Genomic DNA, 9,392 nt, shown 5'->3' with positions numbered 1-9,392 from the left:
GATGTTATTCTCAAAGCTCTCAGCTGCACATTGCCTCTTAAGTCTCAACCTGCAAGCCATTCCTACTGTTTTCCAGCTTTGGTTTTTAACTCTTCTGTTCTCCCAGCACTAACTCCTTTGCCCGCAATGATACTATACAAACACCGATTTTTTATAGGACCATGCATTCATTGTTAACATATGAAAATTCTGGGTTTCAAAACCACATATCTCATAGCTATATTGTTATATGTGTACATATAATCATACACACAATACACACACACAAACACACACACACAGATATGTGAGTGTGAAAAGGAACACGAGAGCTTTAAACAAAACCAATAGCAGGTCCAAATTGATACCGGGGTTAGATCACATAGGCTTGGCTGTTTTTAATCTTATTCAGTGAATGTTTTTGAGAGCTACCAACGATCAGAATTTAACAGATTAGTCTTTTCCAAGATTTATTTATTTATTTATTGAGCATTTGTACGTGAGCAAGTGTGAGTGAGGGAGGGGCAGAGGGAGAGGATCCTAAGCCACCTCCATGCCCTGCGCGGAGCCTGATGTGGGGATCCATCTCACAACCATGAGATTACGACTTCAGCGGAAATCAAGACTCAGATGCCTGACCAACTGAGCCACCCAGCTGCCCCTCATTTCCAAGAGTTATGTGCTTGATCCAGAAAAATACACTCCCCCCCACCCACCAGGGAAGTTATAAATTCTCTATGCAGAAATTATATATTATTACCAATTTGTGTCCCCTCTCCTCGGAGGTGTCCCGGGGTAGATTAATCCCCAACTTTGGGTAGCTTTCCAAGTTCCCAGGTCATAGAGTTAAATTTGCATCTGAGTTTTAGGTTAGAATTTACATATAGCTGGAACAATTCAGCATGACCACAAACCCATATAAGCACCTTTGTCTATATGAGAAAAAGGAATCCTTGGTCTCAAGACATTTTATTTTCATCAGGCAGAAATTGTTGTAATAGATTTATTGATTAACAACAAGACTCTTTACTGCCACCTACTGGAAAAAATATAATAAATATGCAAATCTACAACTAAAGGGCACACACATGCTTGTGGGGTCCAAAGGTGAGCCTTGAAAACCCAACAACTTTTTTTAGTGTAGATTTTAATAAGGTTTAAATTCTTTGTTAATAAACACAATACTGTAACAAGATCCAAGATTTTTGTTTTTGTAAGTTGGTCTCAATGGAGAGTACATTTTTGTTGATGGAGCATTGTATTTCCATAGCAATTAGAAGTCTTAGATTTGTTATTTGTTTCTTTTGCTTTAGGATTTTGTTTTTACTGTGGCTTCAGGATTCTTTTAAAAAGCATTAGTATGTAAATACCTATTTAAATAATGCTTGATTTTAAATATGCTGGAGCATGTACTGGGGCACCTGGGTGGCTCAGTCGGTTAAGCGGGTTAAGTGTCAGACTTCAGCTCAGGTCATGACCTCGCGGTTCATGAGTTCAAGCCCTGAGTCAGGCTCTGTGTTGACCACTCAGAGCCTGGAGCCTGTTTCAGATCCTGTGTCTCCCTCTCTCTCCGACCCTCCCCCGTTCATGCTCTGTCTCTCTCTGTCTCAAAAATAAATAAATGTTAAAAAAAAAAAAAAATTAAATAAATAAATAAATAAATATGCGGGAGTACTAAAACATCACATTTATTTGGCAAGTTACAAGACCAGTCTTTCCATGTCTCAGCTCAGGGGTGGATCCAAGTTTGGGTGGGCCTGAAATTTGTATGCTTTTGGAAAACTTAAACAGAAATGTACAAAATTGTCAATATAGAGTTAAATACAAAAGTGAATCTGTATCCAGAATGAGTGAAGGACATACAAGAAATAAAAAAATGTGTAATGTTGACAAATACCACAAACATTAACAAATCAAGAAAAACAACACTATTTTTTATTAATTAGCTGCTTGTATACTCTTGGTTTTCCAGTTCAAAAGACAGACCTTTGTCACAATTCTAGTAGAGAAATTAGAAAGATAACTTGGTCTTTTTGCCTACACCGGTGATAAAAATTCTTTATCATTATGAGAGGTGTCTGCGTGGCTCAGATGAGTTGAGCTGAACATCCAGCTTTGGCTCAGGTCATGATCTCACGGTTCTTGAGTTCCAGCCCCGCGTTGGGCTCTCTGCTGTCAGCTCGGGGCCAGCCTGGGATCCTCTGTCCACCTCTCTCTCTCTGCCCCTCCTTTACACTCTTTCTCACAAATGAGTAAACATGTAGAAAAAAAATCTTTAGCATTGTTGGATGAGATGCATAAAGCATGGGATTTCACCGATAAATGTTTTTGTTGTATGTGGTACAGCTACAGGTTTGTACCCTACAAACAAAAGAATTCTTATTGATTCTATTTCATTTTAATCCAATCAAAAAGAAAAAAATATATATGCATGGTGCTTTATCATTGTGTATGCTTCAGTATCAAATAATAGAACTTCCATTATGACTAAGTATTTATGACGGCTGAATCTTCTACTTACACATGCATATGTCTGATGACTGTAAGAAATCTCCACAGATTAGCTTGCCTTTGTGTATTTTACTACTTGTTTCTTCTGTTCATCTCTCATTGTTCACTCACTTCCAGTACTGGCGACCAAAACTTACATTTTATGCAGCATATGACCATGCACCTTTGTCTTACAATGTTCAGTGAATAGGCATGTGAGTCTTGAAAGTCATTTTTCTAAGAATGATTGGCAACACATCAACTAAACCTGGAAGAGACTGAAAACCACATAAGTGTACCTAGTTTATTCCATAAAATATTACCTGGTCCACTATACTGACAACATTACAGAGATTGAACTTGATTAGCAGAAACTAGCACATACTTTAAATGCCTTAGTAAAACAGATATGGGGGCACCTGGGTGGCTCAGTTGGTTGAGCTTTAGACTTCGGCTCAGGTCATGATCTCACAGTTGGTGAATTCGAGCCCTGAATCAGGCTCTGTGCTGGCAGTGCAAAGCCTGCTTGGGATTTTCCCACTCTCCCTCTCTCTCTCTGCCCCTCCTCCTTGTGTTCTCTAAATAAATAAATAAATAAATAAACTTAAAAAAAAAAAAAAACAGGTGTGAATGAGAGGGTGGAATCCCACAAAAATTCAGGGTCTTACCACTTCAATAAACTTCCAAGAGTTTGATAGTCTGGAGCATGCCAAGACATCCTCTCTAAAGTGAAAAACATGTTTCTGGACCTTACGCCATCTATGACAACTGAATTTTGGAGGCCCTGTATACCACATTTGAATGGGCTACCTCAACTCATCTAAAGTCATGGAGTTGCCCGTTTTGATCAGACAGTGGAGAAGGAAACGTGAGCTCGGCTGCTTTAGAGTTCCCAGTTCACAAAAGGGGAGTGCTTTCACAGGGGGACATGGCAATTCTGCCATTGAACTGGAAGATGAAACTGCCGCACGGCCATTTGGGGCTCCACACGCACTGAACCAGCAGGCAAACAAAAATGGGTTAATTTTCCAGCTGAAGTGTTATACCTGATCACCAAAACCAAGTCAAGTTGCTGCTACAGAATGGGGCAATGTGGGTAGTCTGGACTCCATAGGACTCTGGGGAGGCTTTAGTGCTTCTATACCCAACAGTAAGAAGTAATGAAACCATAGCAACCAAAAAAAGGAGGGGCAATTAAGTGCTCAGATCCTTATGGAATGAAGGGTTGAATGAACACAGAACAGCTGAAGTTCTGGCTGAGGGCAAGAGAAATCTAGAATAGGTTTTGAGAAAAGAAGCCCGAGATAGCAACCACAACCTCATGGACAATTACCGAGACCAGGACTACAGCAGCTTTCCATATTTTCTCTTCTTCACATGTGCATGCTTATGTGCATGTACTTATCATTTTTCTCTTTTTACTCCTTTCCAGTTTTATTTTACATACAGGATGCTGAATGTTAATTTTATAGTTCAGTCTTTAGGTAATGGGCTTTGCAGTGGGGCTGGGACTGAATATGAGCAATGATTAATGCAGTCAGCAATGGAAACTGTGACTGTTGGGAATGTGATTCTTATTTTGAGGAAGGAGTGAGAACATCTTCATTTATAAGATATCTAGTTTCAGTTGGAAGTATAGAGGTGTTTTGTTGATGCACAGGAATTCAAATATGTGGGCAAATAAAAGTGCCTATAGAGGCCTAATAACCAAAGGGGTTGACCGTGTTACCAATTTATTACCTCTCAGCTCCAAATTAATTGCCTGCTTTATAAAAAATGGATCTGGGCCCTTTATTTATATTTTTCGTATGTCAGCTTGCACAACATTAAGCTTTGTTGGTAGGGCGTGCTGAAGAGATACTATAGGAGAAAAGGTTTTGGTTTCTGTTTCTGGAACGATCCAAGGGCAGTTTCCTGAGTGCTCAGCTCCTGCAGTGCAAAGGTCTCTCCACATCAGTCTCCTAGAGTTCTCCTTGCTTCTCCCCCAACAGGCCTCCTGCAGTGCACAGTGACCAGCGACACCCAGCAGTTAGTGGCTTCCCCAGTTCTCACCTGCTCTCCCCGCCCCCCGCCCTCGCAGTTAATGGCTTCCCTCCCCTAGGATGGTTTCACAGGGGAATGCTTCTAATAAGATACTTTCCCATAAACAGCCTTTCCTCATACCCCAGAGTGTTGATTTCTTGTAAGTTCCACCAGCGTGGCACGAGGGTGACTGCTATTCGGGGCACCACAACCATGCCCTTTCCAGCAATGTCTGGATCTCAGCGATGGAAGGCTCTTCCTCGCGCACTCTATCTCAGCCCTAGGGGTAGTGGCTGTTCCTTATATCTGCCATTCCTATACTTTTCAGAGTTTTCTTTCTTACTGGTCAATCCCTTTTTACTCCAATCCACTTTTATAGTTAATAATTCTTTACACTAAGTCTTCCCACTTGTAACTACTCTAATTTCTATCTCCTGATTTGACCCAGCCCGATACTCCAAATGAAATGTAATTCACTTTTAACTTTTAAATGTAATTAACACCTTAACTTCCCTTCAGCTGTATACTAAAAATGCCCTCAGCCACTCCATGCGCTCTAGCACGAAAGTGAAAGGAAGAAGAGGAAGAATTGGAGTAGACATCCTGGCAATCAATGTGGCATTTTACTAAATCCGATAAAAAGGCAAAAGTTGCCTTTCTGACTGCTCACCCACCACCTCCGCTACACTTTATCCATGTCTTATTTTTTTTCTGGATCTCTTCCAATGAAGAAAGCAAGAATATCTCATGTTTTGGTTTGAAAATTCTCCATCTTCAGAATTTTTTTCCCCTAAGAAAAGTGTTTTACTCTCGAGGTTCATGTGCCCTGGGGAGTGTTGTCGGTAGGAAAGTATTCTGTCCGCCCCTGCAAATCTGTTGTCATAATGTCAACAAATCTCTCCTGGGTTCGAAAACATACTAGTTATGTATTTAAAGTGAGATTACCATCAATGGCTTACAGTCTTCGTGCGTAAATAAAAAAAGAATTGCCATTAACTAATAAGCATATACATTTGGACATGAATTTATTTAAGATAAATTTTTGCCTAAAAGATTTATTAATCCTAAGAGTAGAGGAATTTATTAATTAAATACGGAGCTTTAGTGGGAACTGTTAACATCCCTTGTTGAAACCCATGGCTTTTTTTCTTACTACTTTTATTCATCCTTTTTTTTTTTTTAATTTTTTTTTCCAACGTTTATTTATTTTTGGGACAGAGAGAGACAGAGCATGAACGGGGGAGGGGCAGAGAGAGAGGGAGACACAGAATCGGAAACAGGCTCCAGGCTCTGAGCCATCAGCCCAGAGCCTGACGCGGGGCTCGAACTCCCGGACCGCGAGATCGTGACCTGGCTGAAGTCGGACGCTTAACCGACTGCGCCACCCAGGCGCCCCCTTTTATTCATCCTTTTAACTGAACCATCCAGAACCCCTACTCCAACCTTTCATCAAACTGTAACTGAATTCAGCCGTTCTCCCTCTCCACCCACTTCAGCAAGTTCAAACGCTATTCTGACTTACACCTTTTATTCCCCCAACTGACATCAGCAAATGAGAAAAGAAGTATCTTCAGGTAATGTTTATTAGTTCCCAAAATGCATAGGTGTTGAAAATAGTGCTTATGAAAAGTATTCCCTTAATTGTATTCACACAATGATTGAATTCTGTGCAAATATCCAAATATAGTACTGTTTTTTTGGTTGAGAAAAATGTACAAGATTTTGTGTTTACTTTTAAGGGAGCGCAGACTCTGTGTTCTAATTCTTTTGTGTATTATAGGCCGTAGATATTTGGATGACAGTCCCAAAGCGAACAGTTTGAAAAATGGATCTGTGTTTGGTTTCGTTGCTTAACTATTTTCCCAGCCTTTACTCCCAATCTAATTTCCAGAGGCTTTGCTCTCAAAAATTTCAGAAGCTGAGGACAGATCAGCCGTGGAAAACGAGAAAGGCCACCTCCTTATATGGTGAGGCCATGTCAGACACACGGGACAAGAACTAAACAGAAGGGAAAATGATTTATTTTATTACATAATGTTTAGGGTCTGGTTTTTGTTACCTTGCAGTTTAGAAAGGACTGCATTGATTTGACTGAAGTAAATACATCAATGAAAACTAGAGAGGGAGTTAAAGGGGATGGGTGCCTTTTAATTACAACTGAGTGGATGGTTCAAACTCTGAATAATTCCATGCGATTATACCAGTTACCTAGAAAATGGATACCACTACCTGTATACGCAGAAATGACCATAAGTTTTGCTGCCTTAAAGAAAATAATCTGTGTTGTTAATTTTACAAACTGTTTCAGTATTTTAAGTATTTTTTTCTGTAATAAACAACCACAAAAAACCACGAATTAGAGAAGAGAGAAGTATTGAATATTAAGATTTTTTTTCACAAGTAAGTTAAATCCTAACTTACTTAGAGGGGTTAAGAAAAAAAATTTTTAATGTATCTTGCAGAGTTGTGAGGATTAGGAGAAATAAGTAAAGTATACAAGACAAGCTCAATAAATGCGTTGCTAATATAGTAGTAAATGAGTGGATGAAAGTAGTAGAAAGAAGAATATTTTGGATGATATTTGAGTGAATGAAATGATTATATGATTCTTGTACATGTAATAAATAGTCAATTTATGAGCATATTATAAAAAGTCCTTTTAAAAATTGAATAAATTTAACATGTTGCGTTGTGCAAGCTTAAGGTGTACAGCCGGTCATTTTGATACATTTATATATTGTAATATCATTGTGGGTGTAGAAGTATTTATTACATTACATAATTTAGTTCAATATTACTGTCTATATTTATATTATACCATGTATTAGATCTCTATGGCTTATTCACTACTTTTTACAAATTTGTACTCTTTATGTTTAATTTTTTAATGTTTATTTTTGAGAGGGAGACAGAGTATAAGTGGGGGAGGGTCAGAGAGAAAGGGAGATACAGAATCTGAAACAGGCATCCGGCTCTGAGCTGTCAGCACAGAGCCCAACACAGGGTTTGAACTCCTGAACTGTGAGGTCATAACCTGAGCCATAGTCAGACGCTTAACTGACTGAGCCACCCAGGCGCCCCAAGTTTGTACCCTTAAATGCCGTCACTCTTTTTTTTTTTTTTAATTTTTTTTTCAACGTTTTTTATTTATTTTTGGGACAGAAAGAGAGCATGAACGGGGGAGGGGCAGAGAGAGAGGGAGACACAGAATCGGAAACAGGCTCCAGGCTCTGAGCCATCAGCCCAGAGCCTGCCGCGGGGCTCGAACTCCCGGACCGCGAGATCGTGACCTGGCTGAAGTTGGACGCTTAACCGACTGCGCCACCCAGGCGCCCCAAATGCCGTCACTCTTATCCCTGCCCTCCATCCCTACGTAACGATTTCACGCTGTGGTTTTTACAGGCTTAACTTTTCTAGATTCCACATATAAGTGAGATCATACACTATCTGTTTTTCTCTGACTTATCTTGCTTAGCTCAAGGTCCATCCTCACTGTTGCAAGTGGGAAGATATCATCCTTTCTCATGGCTGAATAATATTCCATTATGTGTATGTATCACATCTTTTTTATCCATTCATCCATTGATGGGCTTTTGGGTTGTTTCCGTCTCCTGGCTACTGTGAATAATAGTGTGATAAACCTGGGAGTATGTATATCTCATTGAAATCCTATTTTTATTTCCTTTGAGTATATACCCAAAATTGGAACTGCTAGATTGTATGATATATTTTTTAATGTTTTGAGGAAAATCCACATTGTTTTCCAGTGTGGTTGGAGTAATTTACATCCCCACCAACAGTGTATGTGAGTTCCCTTTCCCTTCATCCTTCAGAACACCTGTGGACCCTTTTCTTTGTGATGAGAGCCATTCTAACAAGTGTCAGGTGATGTCTCATTGTGGTTTTTATTTGCATTTCCTGATGATTAGTGATGTTGAGCATCTTTTCATCTGACTATTGCTCATTTGGATGACTTCTTTGGAAAAGTCTATATTTTGTCCTTCTGCCCATTTTTAAACTGGATTTTTTTTTGTTAGTAAATTGAGCTCTTTATATATTGTGGACATTAACCTCTTATTCGATATATGGTTTGCAAAAATTTTCTCTCATCCTATGGGTTGTCTTTTCATTTTGTTGTTTCTTTTGCTGTGCAGGAGCTTTTGAGTTTGAGAGTCCCATTTGTTGATTTTTGCTTTTGTTGTTTGTGCTTTTAGGGTCATGTCCAAAAGTCATATTTGAAGATCAATATTTTCTTCTTCTGGGAGTTTTATAGTATTAGGTCTTATGATTAAGTGTGATCCATTTTGAGTTAATTTTTGTAAGTGGTGTGAAAAAGGGGTCCAATTTCATTAGTACAAGTCTTGATGTGCTAGGGGGGAAAAGAAGGGCTCCTTTTATTTATTCATAGGAAGCAAATGCTATATCCATAGGGATAAATAGGATTCTAGCAACTATGAAAGGTAAATGTATGATTTATGAGCTCCTAAATGACATTAGATTGCATTCTGCCTCATCCCAACCTCTCCGCTAATAGGAAGGTCTGACTGTTGTAATTCAACCCTGACACAAAAGGCCTCCAGGGCAAGGCTGGGGGTTCCTTGTGGCCTTTGAAAGGGATTTTTGCACTCATGTTCCGGTGGATCAAACTTTTGATTTTTCCAAAATCCTCTATCTCAAAGTCAGGTGTCCCATCTATGGGATGTATTTTCTCCTAGAAGGTGAGAAAGAGGAGGAGGAAAGAATCAAGGATCCAGTAATAAGTGTTCTTGCTTTTCATGCAAATGTCAGGTTCATGCTGGTGATAACTGGAAATTCTGGGAGAAAGGAAGACAGGGAGCCTGCAGGCGGCTGGTCTTTGGGAGTGTTTTTCCATTTCTTAGCGGGGGAAGCAGCATGGGGTG

The sequence above is a fragment of the Herpailurus yagouaroundi genome, unplaced genomic scaffold (genome assembly GCF_014898765.1).
Source record: "Herpailurus yagouaroundi ecotype Mexico unplaced genomic scaffold, PumYag 403, whole genome shotgun sequence".
NCBI lineage: Eukaryota > Metazoa > Chordata > Mammalia > Carnivora > Felidae > Herpailurus > Herpailurus yagouaroundi.
This window is presented reverse-complemented; position numbering follows the sequence as displayed.